Source organism: Callithrix jacchus, chromosome 9, assembly GCF_049354715.1.
Source record: "Callithrix jacchus isolate 240 chromosome 9, calJac240_pri, whole genome shotgun sequence".
In the NCBI taxonomy this organism is placed as follows: domain Eukaryota; kingdom Metazoa; phylum Chordata; class Mammalia; order Primates; family Cebidae; genus Callithrix; species Callithrix jacchus.
In genome coordinates, this window is record NC_133510.1 from 101,576,631 (window position 1) to 101,596,568 (window position 19,938).

At 43.8% G+C, this 19,938-nt stretch overlaps 1 long non-coding RNA gene and 1 other non-coding gene across 2 annotated transcripts; one reads left to right on the top strand and one right to left on the bottom strand.

Moving 5' to 3' along the window:
- Nucleotides 1-2,117: 2,117 nt before the first annotated feature.
- Nucleotides 2,118-19,612, bottom strand: LOC118144311 (uncharacterized). Its single transcript, XR_004728992.3, has 4 exons — nt 19,454-19,612; nt 16,011-16,242; nt 5,195-5,310; nt 2,118-4,234 (listed from the first exon to the last, which is right to left on the bottom strand). It is a non-coding gene; the product is annotated as an uncharacterized LOC118144311 (long non-coding RNA).
- TRNAD-GUC (transfer RNA aspartic acid (anticodon GUC)) lies at nt 19,247-19,318 on the top strand. The gene has a single exon. It is a non-coding gene; the product is annotated as a tRNA-Asp (tRNA).
- Nucleotides 19,613-19,938: the final 326 nt, after the last annotated feature.

The window sequence follows — 19,938 nt, forward strand, 5'->3', positions numbered from 1 at the left end:
AAAACTAGCCAGGCACGGTGGTGAATGCCTATAATCCCAGCTACTTGGGAGGCTAAGCCAGGAGAATTGCTTGAATCCAGGAGGCAGAGGTTGCAGTGAACCTAGACTGTGCCATTGTACTCCAGCCTGGGCAATAGACAAAGACTCCATTTAAAAGAAGAGGAAGAGGAAGAAGGACAAGAACAAGAAGAGGAGGAGGAGGAGAAGGAGAGGGTGAGGGAGAAAAAGAAAACCAGGAGGAGGAAAGAAGAGGAAGAAGAAGGAGGAGGAGAAAGAAAAAAGAAAGTGGAGGCTTCAGTGCTACATCTGCAAGGAAATGAACTCTGCTAACAACCTGAGCTACCTTGGAAATGAATCGTTCCCTATTCCAGCCTCCAGAGGAGGGGCCAGCCAACCAATGTCTTGATATCAGTCTAATGAGACCTTGAACAGAGGAACCAGCTAAAATGTGCCAGACTCCTGACCTGTAGAAACTGTAAGACATGTCAGTCACTGTGGCTCATGCCTGTAATCCCAGCACTTTGGGAAACTGAGGCAGGTGGCTCACCTGAGGTCAGGGTTTCGAGACCAGCCTGGCCAACATAGTGAAACCCCATCTCTACTAAAAATACAAAAAAATAGCTGGGCGTGGTAGTGGGCACCTGTAGTCCCAGCTACTCAGGAGGCCAAGGCAGGAGAGTCACTCAAACACAGGAGCTAGAGGTTGTAGTGAGCTGAGACTGCACAATTGCACTCCAGCCTGGGCAACCAGATCAAAACTCCATCTCAAATAAAAAAAAAAAAAAAAGAAGAAGAAACTGGGCACAGTGGCTCATGCCTGTAATCCCAGCACTTCGGGAGGCTGAGGCAGGTGGATCACGAGGTCAGGAGTTCAAGAACAGCCTGACCAATATGGTGAAACCCTGTCTCTACCAAAAATACAAAAAATTAGCTGGGCATGGTGGCACACACCTGTAGTCCCAGCTACTTGAGAGGCTGAGGCAGGAGAATCGCTTGAACTCAGGAGGCAGAGGTTGCGGTGAGCTAAGATCATGCCATAACACTCCAGCCTGGGCAATAAGAGCGAAACTCCCTCTCAAAAAAAAAAAAAGAAAGAAACCATGAGACAATAAATGTGTGTTGTTTTAAGCTGCTGTATTGCTGATAATTTATAATGTGGCAATAGAAAACTAACATACCCACCATGACATGCTGTCTGCATGAACTGAGGAAATTTGCCTTACCCTATACCCCCTAGAAGGGATTTTCTTTGATTTCTTCTTGAAAGTAGGTGAGAAACCATGGAGAGCTTGGGAGCTGCAGATAGAGAGCCTCCCACTTCTTAACTATGTTTCTGCAGATATTCATTACCTAACCCAAACTACAGCCCTGGCAGATGTCACAGCTCTGATATATCCTGTTTCCCAGAACTCACTCTTGACCCTGACCACAGACTTCCTAAAGGAGCTCTTGCATTCTCTCAGGAACGCTGCCACTGCACTTGACCCAGAGCTTATCTTTTGAGAGCCTGTTGCAGTGGTTGGGCTTGCCACTCAGTTGTCAAAAATAAGCAATATTTTTGAGCCGAGATCACGCCATTGCACTCCAGCTTGGGCAACAAGAGTGAAATTCCATCCCAAGAAAATAAAGAGGCCAGGTGTCATGGCTCATGCCTGTAATCCTAGCACTTTGGGAGGCTGAGGCAGGCAGATCATTTGAGTCCAGGAGTTCAAGACTAACCTGGGCAACATGGCAAAACCCTGTCTCTACCAAAAAAAAAAAAATACAAAAATTAGCCATTCATGATGGTGCATGCCTATAGTCCCAGCTGACTGGGGAGCTGAAGCGGGAGGATTGCTGAAGCCTGGGAGGTCAAGACTGCAGTAAGCTGTGACTGTGCCACTATACTCCAGCCTGAGCAACAGATCAAGACCCTGTCTCAAAACACAACAACAGAGATATTTTTTGGTCTCATCAAAGATAAGAAATAAACAAATAAACAATATAGTATTTAAGGATACATATAGGTAGTAAAACTATAAAGTAAAGCAAGAAATAATTATCAAAAAATTAGAACAGTGGTTACCTCTTGGGGAGGAAGAAGAAAACGATAAAGTAGCGTGCACAGAAGATTTTCAAGTCACTGGCAAAGTTTTATGTGTTCATCTGGATAATAAGTACAGAGGTATTCATTTTACCATTGTTCTACAAATTGTCCATATTTTTATACAATCTTCTGTGGCATTATGCTTAATATATAAATGCTTAATAAAAGATAGTACTATTATAAATTGAGGAAGTGGAAGACATGAAACCACAAATTAAAATTACATCCTGACTGCTTTGCCCTTGAGTTTCTTTCCTTAGAATTTGCAGAGTGTTAAAAGTTTCATAGGAAATAGTCTCTGAATATGAGGAACCTTTCAGAGTTTCCACCAGTGGGGAACAGATGAGCTATTCAATAAACAATATTAGATTTTATTCACATCTCAAAACTTACACCAAAATAAATTTCAGATAGATAAAGAGTTACATAAGAAAAAACTGAAAACTTGAAAGTAAGACAAGAAAATATGGGAGAATTATTTTACAATCTGGGAAAGTCTAAGCTTGATGCAAAATATAGATGCAATGAAAGGAAAGAAGCTAAATAAAAATTCATGTTTTAAATTGTGTTTACAACAACACCATAAACAAATGCAAAGACATGAAAACCTTGGAACAACTATTTGTATTTTTACAGATTGATAAAAGACCAGTAATTCACTGGGAAAAAAAAAAATGGGCAGAGGATATGAACAGACAGTTCTTAGAAATTTCAGACGGCTTTTAAACATACGAAAGTATGCTCTATCTTTTCATAATAAGGGAAATGCAAATTTAAACTACCAGATTGGCACAGATAAAAATTTTGATAACACCATGTGGTTGAAGGTTAGAGAAACAGATGCTCTCACATATTGCTGGTGGGAGTGTAAACCGGCTCAGCCCCTGTGGAGAATAACTTGACGGTATCTATCAAAATCTAAAACGCATGTTTTGGCAGGCACCATGAGTTGTGTACCCCAAAATCATTGCTTCATATTCCTTGTTAATAGAATCCATTTGTTCAAGTGGCAATGTGCCAAGTCCCAAGAAATGAATTTATGCACAGATGTATTCATACTTATTAAGCACTTACTGGGTTCTGGGTACTGTTCTGGGCTCTGGGGATACAACAGAGAAGGAGGCAGAACAAACCCCACCCTTTATGATGATCCTGCTCCCACTGGTGGAGACACCGTAGCAAAATGCCAATAGTGGTATTTTGATGTGTATTTCAGATAATAAATGACCTTTTTTTTTTTCTGGTGAGACCAAGTCTTGCTCTGTTGCACAAGCTGGAATACAGTGGCCTGATCTTGGCTCACTGCAACCTCTGCCTCCTGGGTTCAGTGATTCTCCTTCCTCAGCCTCCTGAGTAGCTGGGATTACAGGTGCCCAGCCTAATAAATGACTTTTCATCAAAATCAGACACTTTCAAGATTGAATGCAATCCTATTATAAAATATACTAGGGCCAGGTGCAGTGGCTCACACCTATAATCCCGTCACTTTGGGAGGCCAAGGCAGGAGGATCACTTGAGGTCAAGAGTTCGACACCAGACTGGCCAACATAATGAAACCCTGTCTCTACTAAAAATACAAAAATTTATCAGGCGTGGTGGCGCTTGCCTGTAATACCAGCTACTCGGGAGGCTGAGGCAAGAGAATCACATGAGCCCGGGAGGTAGAGGTTGCAGTGAGCCGAGATCATGCCACTGCACTCCAGCTGGGCAACAGAGCGAGATTCTGTCTCAGAAAACACACACACACACACACACACACACACACACACACGACAAGAGGTATAAACTGGCACTGTCTCAAGTCAACTGGGAAATATGGTTACCTGTAATCCTAAAATATTGATGATGTCAATACTGCCTCAGTTGCTATGATGCCCTTCAATTCTAAAATAACTCCATCAGGAAAGTGAAGAAAATCAGAACCCAAACTAGCTCTGGAAAAAAGATATTCAACCTCTTTAATAATGGGAAAATTAGAAACAAATAAATAATAAGATGCCTTGGAAGGAATTGGAAGACAAGAAGGATAGGATCAGAATGGTTTCAAAACTTTTCCAACTTTTCTAACATGGTGATGTCTGTGTAAAAAAAAAAAAAACTTGTCCAACTTGGATTTGAAATTGCAATGCAGTTTTCTGGATGTATCTCCTGAAACAAAAAAGATGAAAACATCATTGTTGAATTGAGGAGAAATGGTGTTACACTAACAAATTTTCATTCTTACACCCAGCAGAGAACACTAGAATACAAAAACAAAAAAACTGATAGTAGAATCACTATCCATTCCCTTTTGCCTGAGAGTCACTTTCCCAGCCTCTGTGTGACCCAATGGTGGTTAACGAAACAGGAAAGCAACCACCAGGATTTCTCTAGGAAGGCTTTCTCCCAGTTAAAAGGGACATTCAGAAGGAAAGTGTGTAGGCCGGGAGTGGTGGCTCATGCCTGTAATCCTAACACTTTGGGACGCCAAGGAGGGCAGATCACCTGAGGTTGGGAGTTTGAGACCATCCTGACCAACAGGGTGAAACCCTGTCTCTACTAAAAATACAAAAATTAGCTGAGGGTGGTGGCACATGCCTGTAATCCCAGCTACTCAGGAGGCTGAGTCAGGAGAATTGCTTGAATCGAGGAGGCAGAGGTTGTGGTGAGCCGAGATCCCACCATTGCACTCCAGCCTGCGTGACAAGAACAAAACTCCATCTCAAAAAAAAAAAAAAGGCAAATGTGCTGGAGCTGCCTCTTCCTTCATGTTCTAGCTTTGAAAGTGGTCATGATGGCTGCAGCAGCTATCTTGTAGATGACTCACGTGAAGTGACAAATCGTGAAAAAGAAACGTCCCTTTGCTAAAGGTAGCAGAGAAGAAAGACCCAGAATAAGAACAGAGTACCCAAAGCCTCTGATGGCCTTGTTGAGCTGCCAGATCAACCCGAAATCACTCAAGAGAATGTTATTAATTAGAAATGAGAGACAAGCCGGGCACGGTGGCTCACACCTGTAATTCCAGCAATTTGGGAGGCTAAGGCAGGCAGATCATTTGAGGCCAAGAGTTCAAGACCAGCCTGGCCAACCTGGTGAAACTACATCTTTACTAAAAAATACAAAACTTACCCAAGAGTGGTGGCATGCCTGTAATCCCAGCTACTCCATAGGCTGAGGCAGAAGAATCACTTGAACTCGGGAAGCAGAGGTTGCAACAAGCCAGGATCATTCCATTGTACTCCATCCTGGGCGACAGAAAGAGACTTGTCTCAAAAAAAAAAAAAAAGGAAGAGAGACTTTCCTCTGTATACCTTCTGGTAATTTTTGAACTTTGTTCTGTGTGCATGAATTGCTTATTCAAATAAAACTGTAATGCCTGAGATTTTGTTTGTTTCATTGATTTTTGGGGGGTTTTATCGTTTTGGGGGGATTTTTTTTTAGACAGAGTCTTGCTCTGTCACCCAGGCTGGAGTTCCTTGGCACAATATCAGCTTACTACAATCTCCGCTCCCAGGTTCAAGTTATTCTCCTGCCTCAGCCTCCCAAGTAGCTGGGATTACAGGCACATGCCACCATGCCTGGCTAATTTTTATATTTTTAGTAGAGATGGGGTTTCACCATGTTGACCAGGCTGGTCTCGAATGCCTGACCTCAGGACCTCAGGCCAGACCATGCCTGGCCTAATACCTGAGATCTTATCAATCAAATATTTAAACCAAAAATATTTTACATCTACATTTTTTAGTGGAAATATTATTTTAAAAAGCACAGTTTGGCCAGGTATGGTGGCTCATGCCTGTAATCCCAACACTTTGGGAAACTGAGACAGGCAGATCACTTAAGCTCAGGAGTTCGAGACCAGCCTGCCCAACATGACAAAACCCTGTCTCTACTAAAAATACAAAACAAAACAAAAATTAGCCAGGCATGGTGGCAGACCATGTCCAGCTGCTCAGCTGCTCAGAAGACTGAGGTAGGGAGAATTGCTTGAACCCAGGAGGTAGAGTTTGCAGTGAGCCAAGATCATGCCGCTATGCTCCAGCTTGGTTGACAGAGTGACTTCAGCTCAAAAAAAAAAAAAAAAAGGCACAGTTTGAGGGCCGGGGCTCACACATGTAATTCCAGCATTTTAGAAGGCTGAGGAGGGAGGATCTCTTAAGCCCAAGAGACCAGACTGTGGAACAAAGTGAGATCTCATCTCTATAAAAACCAAACAAAACAGCTTGGTGAAAAAGGCGATACAATAAAGTATATTATAGACAAAAGGAGCCTTCAGTATCAACTCTCACATATTGATTGTCAATGAAGAAAAGAGTTAAACTCTGTAAAATATTTGAAAAGACTTATTCTGAGACAAATATGAGTGACCATGACCAGTGACACGGCCCCAGGAGATCCTGAGAACATGTGTCCAAAGTGGTCAGGCTACAGCTTTTTATTTTACATTTTAGAGAGACATAAGACATAAATCAATTCGTGTAAGATATACATTCATTCACTCCAGAAAGGCAGGACAACTCCATACTGAGTGAAGGCGGATGGGGTGCTTCCAGGTGATGGGTGGATTCAAAGATTTTCTGACTGGCAGTTAGTTTGAAAGAGTTTGATATCTACAGAAGGGAGTGCATCCCTTCTATACAGATGGGGACCAAGGTTCTTTTTTTTTTTTTTTTGAGACAGAGTCACCCAGACTGGAGTGCAGTGGCACAATCTCAGCTCACTGCAACTTCTGCCTACTGTTCAAGTGATTCTCCTGCCTCAGCCTCCCAAGTAGCTAGGACTACAGGTACGCACCACCATGCCAGGCTAATTTTTGTATTTTTAGTAGAGATGAGTTTTCACCATATTGGTCAGGCTGGTCTTGAACTCCCTACCTAGTGATCCACCCCACTCAGCCTACCAAATTGCTGGGATTACAGGTGTAAGCCACCATGCCCAGCCTCAAAAACCAAGGTTCTTATTATGCAGATAAAACCTCCAGGTAGCAGGCTTCAGAGAAAACAGATTGTAAATATTTCTGAGTCTCACTCCATCACCCAGGCTGGAGTGCAATGCTGCAGTCTCAGCTCACTGCAGCCTCCACCTCCCAGGCTCAAGTCATCCTCCTACCTCTCAGCCTCTGGAGTAGCTGGGATTACAAGTGCATGCACCACTATGCCCAGGTAATTTTTGTTTTTTTTTTTTTTTTTTTTGAGATGGAGTTTCGCTCGTTACTCAGGCTGGAGGGCTATGGCGCAATCTTGGCTCACCACAACCTCCACCTCCTGGGTTCGGGCAATTCTCCTGCCTCAGCCTCCTGAGTAGCTGGGATTACAGGCACGTACCACCATGCCCAACTAATTTTTTGTATTTTTAGTAGAGACAGGGTTTCATCATGTTGACCAGGATAGTCTCAATCTCTTGACCTCATGATCCACCCACCTCGGCCTCCCAAAGTGCTGGGATTACAGGTGTAAGCTACCGCGCCCAGCCCAATTTTTGTATTTTTAGTAGAGACAGAGTTTCACCATGTTGTCCAGCCTTGTCTCGACTTCCTGGGCTCAAGTAACCCACCTGCCTCAGCATCCAATAGTGCTGGGATTTCATGCGTAAGCCACTGCACCAGGCCAGATTGTAAAAATTTCATTTTTTACCTTTTAAAGGTGCAAGACTCTTAGTTAATTCTCTCCTGGTTAAGGAAAAAGATCTGGAAAGGGAAGGCGATTCTCTACTGAAAGCAGATTCTCCCCACAAGAGACACCTTTGCAGGCCCATTTCAAAATGTGTCAAATATATATATGCATTTAATTATATAATTATAAATGTATATATATATATTATATATATATATGGGTAAAATACTTCAATTTACTTCAGGGCCTACTATCTGTCATGTTGGTGTCTTACTGCTACAAAAAGCCTGCTTTGTCAGACTTAAGGTCTCTGATTTAATGTTAATGCTGGTCAGATGTATGTGAATCCCAAAGGGAGGAGAATATAATGAGGCTTGTCTGACCACCTGGTCTCATCACAGCATGAACTAGTGTTTCGGGTAACTTTGGAATGCCCTTGGACAAGGAAGCATTCATTCAGTTGGTTGGGGAGCTTAGAATTTTATTTTTGGTTTACATGGTAAAGCTTACAGTTAAAGAAATCACTATCCTCAGTCAAGCTGAAGCCTAGGTAACCAGACCTCTTTCACCTAATTTATTTGCAATTAACCCAAAGTCCTAGGCCAGGCACAGTGGCTCACACCTGTAATCCCAGCCCTTTGGGAGGCGGAAGCAGAGAGGATCACCTGAGGCCAGGAATTCGAAGCTGCATTGAGCTAAGATTGCACCACTGCTCTCCTGCCTGGGTGACAGAGCAAGACCCTGTCTCTAAAAGAAATTTTAAAAGCAAATAACAATGTACTGGTTTATGCTGTGTTTATAAAACAACATATGTAGTAACATTTTCTTAGTTTGAGAACCCAGAAAGCTGTATCAAATGCTTTGAGAACTGACTTATTTACTATTAGGTTTTTTTAAAATTCTTGCAGCCCAGATACTGCTTTTAATTTTTTTTAAAAAAAGTATCCATTCTTACAGGCTCTGATTAAGTTTCAAAGACTAAGCCTGCCGTGCTTGTCGGTGTACGATTCCTTCCTCTAAGATTCCAGACATTCCCGTCTCCAGGCATCACTGTGTCGGGAGAGCGCTGTGTGAAAATGGCTGTGATCTTTGTGGGGTTTGTCCGGTTATACCTCATTGGGACACCAGAGGGAGCAAGGAGGGCCAGCACTTGTTTTTCTTTAAATCTCGAATACAAAGTCCATGCAGAGAACAACAAAAGACCCGGAACCCAGGGGCCCTGAAACAAAGGGACTCAGGGGAAAAGGCTGCACGCCCTGTTTTACTGAAGTTGAATTTGCTTCTTCACCCTCCTCACCTCCTCCCCACCTTAAAAAACTAGAAATAAACGATTTAAGCTGCAAAATAATGAAATCTTTGGTTAACAAGGAAAGCCAAACTAACATGTAATAGGCTACGAGGACTATCACAAATGTACAGTAGAGCTATTTGCTTTGCCTAATATTAGTAACTTTAAAGAAAATATTATTTCCTTTTCTGAGTTCAAGAATAATATTTGAACATAGAATATTTAGAAAAGATGGAAAAGCAAAAAGGACAGAGATCAACACACTCTTACCTAGATATAACTACTTTTAATATTTTCAGCTACTTCTTTCCAGATTTTTTTTTTTTTCCAAGACAGAGTCTCACTCTGTTGCCAAGCTGGAGTGTAATGATGCGACCTCAGCTCACTGCAACCTCCACCTCCCGGGTTCATGCGATTCTCCTACCTCAGTCTCCCAAGTAGCTAGGATTATAGGCACGTGCCACTATGACCCGGTAATTTTTGTATTTTTAGTAGAGATGGGGTTTCACCATGTTGGCCAGGCTGGTCTTGAATTCCTAACCTCAAGTGATCTGCCTGCCTCTGCCTCCCAAAGTGCTGGGATTACACCTGTGAGCCACCAGACATGTTCAATACTTACAAATGCATAGAAAAAAGATGTAATTCTGAGTACTAGCTTGTGCTGGTTCTCTTCTTATTACTGGATCACTAACTTCATTTTATTGATAATCTCTGATGATAAAACTTTGCTGATCACATGAGTTAATCAGAGGCAGGAGAATAGGAAATTTCAAAAACACTATAGGCAGCTTTTTTCCTAAGATAGCAGCAACTTGAATTCCAGACCTGAGTCATGCATTTGAAGCAGAAGTTTTTCTGTTGCTTTGTGTTTAGAAAACAGGTAAAGACTAAAGAAAAGGTTGGATGAAGTGGCTCACGCCTGTAATCCCAGAACTTTGAGGTTCCAAGGCGGATCACAAGGTCAGGAATTTGAGACCAGCCTAGCCAAAGTGGTGAAACTCTGTCTTTATTAAAAATACAAAAATTAGCTGGGCATGATGGCCCGCACCTGTAGTCCCAGCTACTGGGGAGGCTGAGGCATGAAAATTGCTTGAACTTGGGAGGCGCCAGTTGCAGTGAGCCGAGATCACACCACTGCACTTCAGCCTAGGCAACAGAGTGAGACAGTTCTAAAAAAAAAAAAAAAAAAAAGGAAGTAGAAACTATTCCATCCCACTCCAAACAGGCTGAAGAATTTGTCCTTTCCCGTAGTAGCCTGAGGACTGAACGCCAAAGGGCCAGAGGAGAGTGTGGGTCACCAGGCCCCCTTGTTCCTGATACAAGGGCTAGTGCTTGCCTTAAGGCCAACAAGATTAGCAAAGCTATTAACCCAGATAGGTCAGCAGGTGTTCAGCAAGGCAGGAAAAAAGTCAGGAACAGGGAGGGTCACTGATCTCCTGTTGGCTTGGGGCCAATGATGGTAGGCCAGTTCCCTGAAAGAAGCCTAGGCCAGTTCAGGAACAGATAACCCTAAGGAAATTGATGGCAAGATCTGAGGCCCTGGAAACCTCTGAGGGACACCTAATCACTAAGCCCACAGATTCCTTAATTTACAGCAACAGATAAAGGTGATGTTCTCCGCCACAGGAATTTAGTTAAATCACTGGAGCTGTCTGGCCTGAGTTTCCTTATCTGTATAATGAAAGGATCAAGAAGATCGGTAAGGTTCCCACCAGTTCCTCAAAGTCTGTGATGTTTAATTCTCCCCAGTTGTGCATTATAATGAAAGGTGAAGACATTTCCTGCTTCCTGCTACTCCGGTCCCCTAAGCAGCTGTCCCTCCACCATATACTCTGTCCCACATTGCCACATTTCCCAATTGCCACATGCTCTGAGCATTTGTATTAATGTTTCTCTGTTCCCTAAGTGCTAGAAAATATTTCCCCCATTCTTCTTCTAAGTTCATCATTATTCTTTGGAGGTCCAGCTAAAAATAGGTCTTTGACCACACCAGTCTTCCCTTCTCTGTAATCCCATAGTATTTTGCACACATGTCCATCACTTTCTACCTCTGTAGCCCTCATCATCCAGTGCCTCAGTTTCCTCATTGTAAAAAGGAGAAAATTATTATAGCAAACTCATAGGATTTAAATAAGGATTAAATAGTATTAAATAAAATTTATAGTAAGTCATTGGTTTGAACTGAGCTCCTACACTAGGCCCAACAGATAAACCAAAATAAAAGTCACTCATGCTGGAGTTCCACACCACCAAGTGGAAAATAAGTTGCTTATCCAACCTTGAAGAAATCAGGAGAGGGGCGGAGCCTGGTGGCTCACACCTGTAATCCCAGCACTTTGAGAGGCCAAGGCAGGTGCTGAGCTTGAGCTCAGGAATTCAAGACCAACCTGGGGAACATGGGGAGCCCTCCTCCAACACCACCACCTGTCACCCAGGCTGGAGTGCAATAGCACAATCTCAGCTCACTGCAACCTCACCTCCCGGATTCAAGCAACTCTCCTGCCTCAATCTCTCAAGTAGCTGTGACTACAGGGGTATGCCACCCTACTAATTCTTTGTATTTTAGTAGAGACAAGGTTTCACTGTGTTGCCCAGGCTGGTCTCGAACTCCTGAGCTCAGGAAATCCACCCACCTTGGCCTCCCAAAGTGCTAGGATTACAGGCGTGAGCCACTGCACCCAGCCTGTAATTTTACTTTTTTTGTTGTTGTTATTCTTTTACTAGTGATATGTGTCTCCTCCACTAAAATGAAAGTTCCTGGTGATCAGGGTCTTTGTTCATCATTGTATTTCCAGAACCTACACAATGAGTACTCAACCATTCAACTGACTCTTTGATGTCTCACCCTTAACACATCCAAAACTGAAATGCAGATCATCCGCCCACTCCCACCAGGGTCACTACTCCACATGCAAGGCTGCCATGGTGCACAATTCCAAGGAGTGCCATCCACAGCACGGTCAATGGATGGTACCTTGCCTCTGTTCAAGCGAACTAAATATAGCTAGAGAAGGACACCGTACTTTCATATTTGAGTCCTTGTGGACAACTGTAACCTAACTTAATGGGTAGACAAGATTGAAAACCTAATTTAGGAATATGCGCCTGCAACAATAGCTGGGTCTTAGCCAATCACAGCAGCCATACTTCAACCACTCATAAACTGAGTGTTCAAACTGTGTTCAAATAGGCAAACGCCAAACTGTAACCAATCCAGCTATTTCTGTACCTCACTTCCAATTTCTGTACCCCACTCCCCTTTTTGCCTGTAAATTTGTTCTGACTTCCAGGCATCCCTGCAGTCTCTCTGAATCTGCTGTGATTCTGAAGGATGCCCAATTCGCAAATAGTTTATTGCTCAGATAAACTACTTTACTTTTTTTAAAATTATTTATTTATATTTATTTTTGGGTTTGTTTGTTTTGAGACAGAGTCCCGCTCTGTTGCCCAGGCTGGAGTGCAATGGTGCGATCTTGGCTCGCTGTAACCTCCACCTCCAGGGTTCAAGTGATTCTCCTGCCTCAGCCTCCTGAGTAGCAGAGATTACAGGTGCCTGCCACCACGCCTGGCTAATTTTTATATTTTTAGTAGAGACAGCATTTCACCATGTTGGTCACACTAGTTTCAAACTCCTGATCTCATGATCTGTCCACCTTGGCCTCCCAAAGTGCTGGGATTGCAGATGTGAGCCACCACACCTGGCCCTTATTTATATTTATTTTTTTTTATTTTATTTAGATGGAGTCTTGCTCTGTTTGCCCAGGCTGTAGTGCAGTAACTGCAACCTCGCCTCCTGGGTTCAAGCAATTCTCCTGCCTCAGCTTACAAGTTGCTGGGGTTATAGGCATGTGCCACCACGCCCAGCTAATTTTTGTATTTTTAGTAGAGATGGGGCTTCACCTTGTTGGCCAGGCTGCTCTCAAACTCCTGATCCTCCCGCCTCAGCCTCCCAAAGTGCTGGAATTACAGGAATGAACCACCGCACCTGGCCAAACTCCTTTATATTTAATTCAGCTGAAGTTTTTCTTTTAACAACTTCTTCCCAGTTGTGCCCTTCACATGACTGTCAATATGAATGGTGCCCTCTGAAGCTGTGCATTACTCTTCTCAACCTCAGTAATGGCAGCTCCAGCCTTCCAGTTGCTCAGGCCAGCCAAAAATTTTGGAGGCGACTTTGACTCCTCTTTTTAACTCATACCACACATTTACTCTACCAAGAAATTCTATTGGCTCAACCTTCAAAATACATCAGCACTTGGGGCCAGGCACAGTGGTTCAGGCCTGTAATACTGGCACTTTGGGAGGCCAAGGTAGGAGGACCCCTTGGGCCCAGAAGTTCGAGACCAGCCTGAGCAACATTGTGAAACTGTCTCTACAAAAAATACAAAAATTAGCCAGGCATGAAGGCATATGCCTGTGGTCTCAACTACTCAGGAGGCTGAGGTGGGAGAATCTCTTGAGCACGGGAGGTTGAGGCTGCAGTGAGCCCTGATTGCATCACTACACTCCAGCCTGGTGGCAAAGTGAGATCCTGTCTTAAAGAAATAAATAAATGGCCAGGCACAGTGGCTCACGCCTATAATCCCAGAACTTTGGGAGGCCAAGGTGGTGGATCACAAGGTCAGGAGTTCGACCTGGCCCACATGGTGAAACCCCATCTCTACTAAAAATACAAAAATTAGCCAGGTGTGGTAGCACATGCCTGTAGTCCTACATACTCCGAAGGCTGACGCAGGAGAATCACTCGAATCCAGGAGGCAGAGGTTGCAGTGAGCTGAGATCACGCCACTGCACTCCAGCTTGGGCAATAGAGGGAGACTCCATCTCATAAATAAATAAATAAACAAACAAACAAACAAACAAAATACCTCTCATCTTCTCCATCACTTTCACTGTAGCCCGAACCACCCACCAACATCCCCTATATGGATTATTGCAATAGACTTTATAGTTCTTGCTTCTGCTCTTGCCCTCCTACAATCTACTCTCAATCCAAGACCCTTTTCTTTTTTTTCTCTCTTTTTTTTTTTGAGACCAAATTTTGCTCTTATTGCCCAGGCTGGAGTACAGTAGCATGATCTCGGCTCACCACAACCTCTGTCTCTTGGGTTCAAGCAATTCTGCTGCCTCAGCCGCCAGAGTAGCTGGGATTACAGGCATGAACCACCATGACCAGCTAATTTTGTATTTTTAGTAGCAATGGGGTTTCTCCATGTTGGTCAGGCTGGCCTTGAACTCCCAACCTCAGGCAATCTGCCCTCCTAAGTCTCCCAAAGTGCTAGGATTACAGGCGTGAGCCACTGCGCCTGTTCTGATCCTTTTTTTTTTTTCTTGAGACAGAGTTTCACTCTGTTGCCCAGACTTCAATGCAATGATATGATCATAGCTCACTGCAGCCTCAAACTCCTGGGCTCAAGTGAGCCTCCCACCTCAGCCTCTCAAGTAGCTAGAACTGTAAATGTGAGCCACAACACTCAGTTAATTTTCTTAATTTTTAGTAGAGATGGGGTCTTGCTATGTTGTCCAAACAAAGACGCTTTAAAACATAAATCAGACCATACACTACTCTCTTCAAAACCCTGCAGTTCTCATGAAGGTAGAATAGAATGATACTTATCAGAGGCTGGGAAAGAGCAAGGTGAGGAAGATGAAGACAGGTTAGTTAATGGGTATAAACATACAATCAGATAGAAATAATAAATTCTAGGCCAGGTGCTATGATTCATGCCTGTAATCTCAGCACTTTGGAAGGCCAAAGCAAGTGGATCACCTGAGGTCAGTTTGAGCCCAGTCTGGCCAACACGGCAAAACCCCGTCTCTACTAAAAATACAAAATTAGCCAGGCGTGGTGGTGCATGCCTGTAATCCCAGGAACTGGAGGGCTGAGGCAGAAGAACTGCTTGAACCCAGGAGGCGGAGGTTGCAGTGAGCCAAGATGGTGCCACTGTGCTCCAGCCTGGGCAACAAAATGAGGCTCCATATCAAAAAAAAAAAGAAAGAAAGAAAGAATAAATTCTAGTGTTGAATGGCATAGTAGGGTGACTACAGTTAACAGTAATTTGTTGTATATGACAAAATAGCTACAAGAGAGGATTTGAAATATTCCCAACATGAAGAAATGAGAAATGTTCGAGGTGATGGGTGTGCTGAATACCCTGATTTAATCATTACACATTGTACGTATGTATTAAAATATCACATACACTCCATAAATATGTATCAATTTTTTTAATGTTAAAAAAAAACCAACAACCCTGAAGTGGGTCCCCATTTCCCTAATAATAAAAGCCAAAGTCTTTACTGTGACCTCTAAGGCCCTCAGCCCTCCCAGACAGCTACATGACTACATCTCTTAATTCCTTCAAGTAGGCTCAAATTAGACCTTTGGCCAGGTGCAGTGGATCATGCCTGTAATCACAGCACGTTGAGAGGCCGAGGCAGGTGGATTACTTGAGGCCAGGAGTTCGATACCAGCCTGGCCAACATGGCGAAACCCTGTCTCTACCAAAAATACAAAAATTAGCCAGGTATGGTGGCACACACATCCATGATCACAGCGACTTAGGAGGCTGCGGCACAAGAATCACTTCAACCAGGGAGGGTAAGGTAGCAGTGAGCCAAGTTCTCACCACTGCACTCCAGCCTGGGAGACAGAGGGAAACTCCCTCTCATGAGGTTTACCTTGACCTATTTAACTTGCCACTCTCCAAATCCCCTTACTCTGCTATTTTTATTTCTGCTCTTATAACTGTCTAACATACTTATGTATAATATCTGTGTCAATTTATTGTATTCATTGTTTACTATCTGTATTTTTTCTGTTAGGATAAAAGATCCAAAAGAACAAGATTTATTTATGAAAACCTCCCCATGCATCTAAAACAATGTCTGGCACATTGTAGTTTCAATAAGTTAATGAATAACTACAGGATCTACCAAGTAATTAAAGATGAGCAAATATTAATATGGGAACAAGGGTGACATGTAGGTTGATACTAGTTATAAAGTTTTTCTCTCCATAGTATGTACTTATTTGTTAACATACATGTATATGGAACTGTGCAGCAGGGTGAAAATTGCAGTTTTTGCAGTCAGAGCTTGGGTGATTCCTGGCCTTTCTGTGTGGTCTTGCAGAAGATTCCCTTGGTCCACTTGTAAAATAGGAGTAAAAACACTCGTCCCGTTGACCCGGGAGGCAGAGGTTGCAGTGAGCCGAGATCACAGCCTGGGCGACAGAGTGAGACTCCATCTCATAAATAAATAAATAAGCAAACAGGCTGTTGAGAAAATAAAATGAATGTGAATCATTTAGCAAGCTGAGGTATGCAACATAGTTCTTTGGGAAGAGCAGGATTTGAAACTCGGTAACACCTATTGCCATCATGCCATTTATTCCCAAAGAGAGTTCTGTGACCTCTGTACTGCCGATCAGATTTTAACCTTTATTTTTGCCCAGTGCTGACAGGGAGGAATCTCTGAGCTCCCTCACCCTGTTCAGGTTAATTGCCCTCTCTTTTCCTTTCCATTTTCGGAAGATGGACAGCAGGTGCTGCGTTCCAGGATCCCTGATCTTGCTGACTCAGGCTGCCTCTTACTTTCACCAGGGATGAAAAAGGAGCAGTAACAACATGTGTGTGAGCACTGGCATAGCTTTATGAGAGCTTCAATGGACAGGATGTCTCTTCCAAAGGAAAAGATGAAGACTTTTCTCCCACAATGCAGAACAGGGGGCAAACAGGTGACTCAGGAGACCTGAGTTCACTGCCCCATACTCTAGGAAGTGAGAGATTTGGGGAAGTCCCTTCGATCTTACCAGGTCAAGGACATAGTCATGGCAATCACAGTGCCCTTTGGCCCTGGCAAAAGTTTTTGGAGGGACAAAGTGGAAGGAGGCCCCTGCACACTGAGAGTTTGTTTTGAGGCTTTTGGTGTAATTAAGAGTGAAAAAGGGGCTGGGCGCAGTGGCTTATGCCTGTAATCTCAGTACTTTGGGAGGCCAAGGCAGGTGGATCACCTGAGATAAGGAGTTCAAAACCAGCCTGACCAACATGGTGAAACCCCGTCTCTACTAAAAAGACAAAATTAGCTGGTTGTGGTGGCACATGCCTGTAATCCCTGTCACATGGGAGGTTGAGGAAGGAAAATCATTTGAACCCAGAATGGAGAAATTGCAGTAAGCCGAGATCACGCCATTGCACTCCAGCCTGTGCAACAGGAGCGAAACTCCAAAACTCGGTCACAAGCACGCAAAAAAAAAAAGAAAAGAAATAAATAAGAGTGAAAAAGGGCCGAGCACAGCCGCTCACACATGTAATCCCAACTCTTTGGGAGGCTGAGGCGAGTGGATCACTTGAGGTCAAGGGTTCAAGATCAGCCTGGCCAACATGGTGAAACCCCTGTCTCTACTAAAATTAGTTGGGCATGGTGGCTCAAGCCTGTAAGCCCAGCTTCTCAGGAGGCTGAGGCAGGAAAATCGCTTGAACCCAGTTTGCAGTGAATGGAGGTCCAGCCACTGCACTCCAGCCAGGGGGACAAAGCAAGACTCTGTCTCAAATAATAACAAGAATAAAAAGAGCAAAAAAGAAAGAAAGACAGCCAAACAAGCCTCAGAAATTGCCATTTGTTTAATATCTGCATTAAAAAATTATCCTTTCCATCAGATGAAAAATACCTTATAATTTATTATCGATAATACATTAGTTCGTAAGCACACTAGAAACAAGGGATTCCTTAAGGCACATATGAGGGTATTTCATTTTTATTTTATTATCTTTAAGGATAATTTGGTGGGCAGGGGTCAGTGAGTCGGGAGTACTGATTGGTTGGGTCGGAGATGAGACGTGTTAGGTTTAAGTTCCATAATGAAACGCTTTCAATCGTGTCAGTTTATCTGTACCTATAAACACACTCCTTTAGAGAAAAGTCAAAAGTAGACGACAGGGTTCAGTGGCTCACGCCTGCAATCCCAGCACTTTGGGAGGCCGAGGTGAATGGATAACCTGAGGTCTGGAGTTGGAGACCAGCCTGGCCAACATGGTGAAACCCCATCTCTACTAAAAATACAAAAAATTAGCCAGATGTGGTGACCGGCGCCTGTTATCCCAGCTACTCGGGAGGCTGAGACAGGAGAATCGCTTGAACCCGTGGAGCGGAGGTGGCAGTGAGCCAAGATCGCACCACTACACTTCAACCTGGGGAACAAGGGCGAAAATCCATCTCAAAAAAAAAACAAAAGTTTATATGTGAGGCTTTTTTAGTATTCCTGAGAAGAGGGTTTATCCTGTCTATGAAAGGGCTTAGGATGACATTAATTATCCGATGAGTGCCCTTTCCTAACCCTGTGTTTAATCAGTGGCAATCCTAGATTTGAATTATTTAAACGTGTTATTATTTAGCCATTTACGTACTTCGTTTGTCACTTCCAGGTAAATGGTAGCCACCTACAGAGAGTAAAACAGAAGTTGGCTGATAACATTTCATTTGAGCGCCTTCGGTTACAAAAGTGCGTGAATTGGTCTGGCACGGTGACTCATGCCTGTAATCTCAGCACTTTGAGAGGCCAAAGAGGCGGGTGGATTACCAGAGGTCAGGAGTTCGAGACTAATCTGGCTAACATGGTGAAACCCTCTCTCTACTAAAACACAAAAATTAGCGGGACCCGGTGGTAAACGCCTGTAATCCCAACTACTCGGGAGGCTGAGGCGGAAGAATCACTTGAGCCTAGGAGGCGGAGGTTGCAGTGAGCCAAGATCGTGCCACTGCACTCCAGCCTGGGCGACAGAGCAAGACTCCCTCTCAAAAAAAAAAAAACAAAACAAAAAATGCTTATGAATTGTTTGAAGAGGCACGGAGACCGCGGCAATCCTAACTGTTCCAGACATCTGGCAGCCATATGCTAACCTTGAACTTGAACTTCAGAATGAAAGTATAAATTTGTAAGGGGGAAGTTCCGCCGCAATTCACATACTCCTGGTCAAAAAAAAAAAAACAAACCCTCAGACCGGCAACCTAAATCATTTAGAAAGCTCAAGAGCCCTGAGAAAAACTATTTTCACACACTTCCCTAGCACTAACATGGGAAGTGCGTTTGCTTCACATATTCCAAACCGTTCACTCTTCCCACCAACATCAAAAGCCTAAGGCGCCCAGGGGTCATAGTAAACCTATCAGCCTCTCCAAGAAACAGGGCTTTAGTACTTTCCCAGCAGCAGGCGAGGCTGACCGAGGCTGGAGACCTTATTACTCCTTGAAGAATTGTCTGAGAGGAGCGGTGCTTACGACTCCTCGTTAGTATAGTGGTTAGTATCCCCGCCTGTCACGCGGGAGACCGGGGTTCAATTCCCCGACGGGGAGACAGTTGGCGTTTTGTCCAACGTTATTGTTTTCTGACAGGATGTTCCTGTTAAACAAACATAATGTGTTAAACCAGCTCTTGTAAGTTCACAACCATCTCTTTTCAAAATGGTGACTTTTAAGCTTAACGCTCACCGCAAAATGAAGACCTCTCCTGAAAGAAAACTCCTTATATTGTTTGCAGGAATTGAGGAAAGGGAAAAAGAAAACGCTCTAAGAGCTTCTGTCCTTGCCTCCAGCCTCCAGCTGGCAAAGGCCTGCGGCTGCGCAGTGGCGCCCCGCCAGATTACAACTAAAGGTCGCGAACTCAGCGCGCCCAACCCGTTGGCTGAGGGGAGAGAAGGCGGAGTCTCGCGCCCAACAGGGCGGGGGCAGGGCGGGTATAACGGAAATCATTTGGTAAAGAAGAGGAAGAGCCAATTTCCTTGGATCCTGGAGACTAAATGGGAAGCCCCGTTGTCTCGCCTCTGCTGGTTACGTCCCAGCCTTGGTAGAGTACTATCAGTCAGCAAAGTATGGACGCTTAAGGAATCGGTCTCCTGGTCCAACAGATACTGGGGTGGAGGGGCAGAGAGTGAATGAAGAGAAAGCTGGGTATTCTTGGAAGAAACGCCACTAAT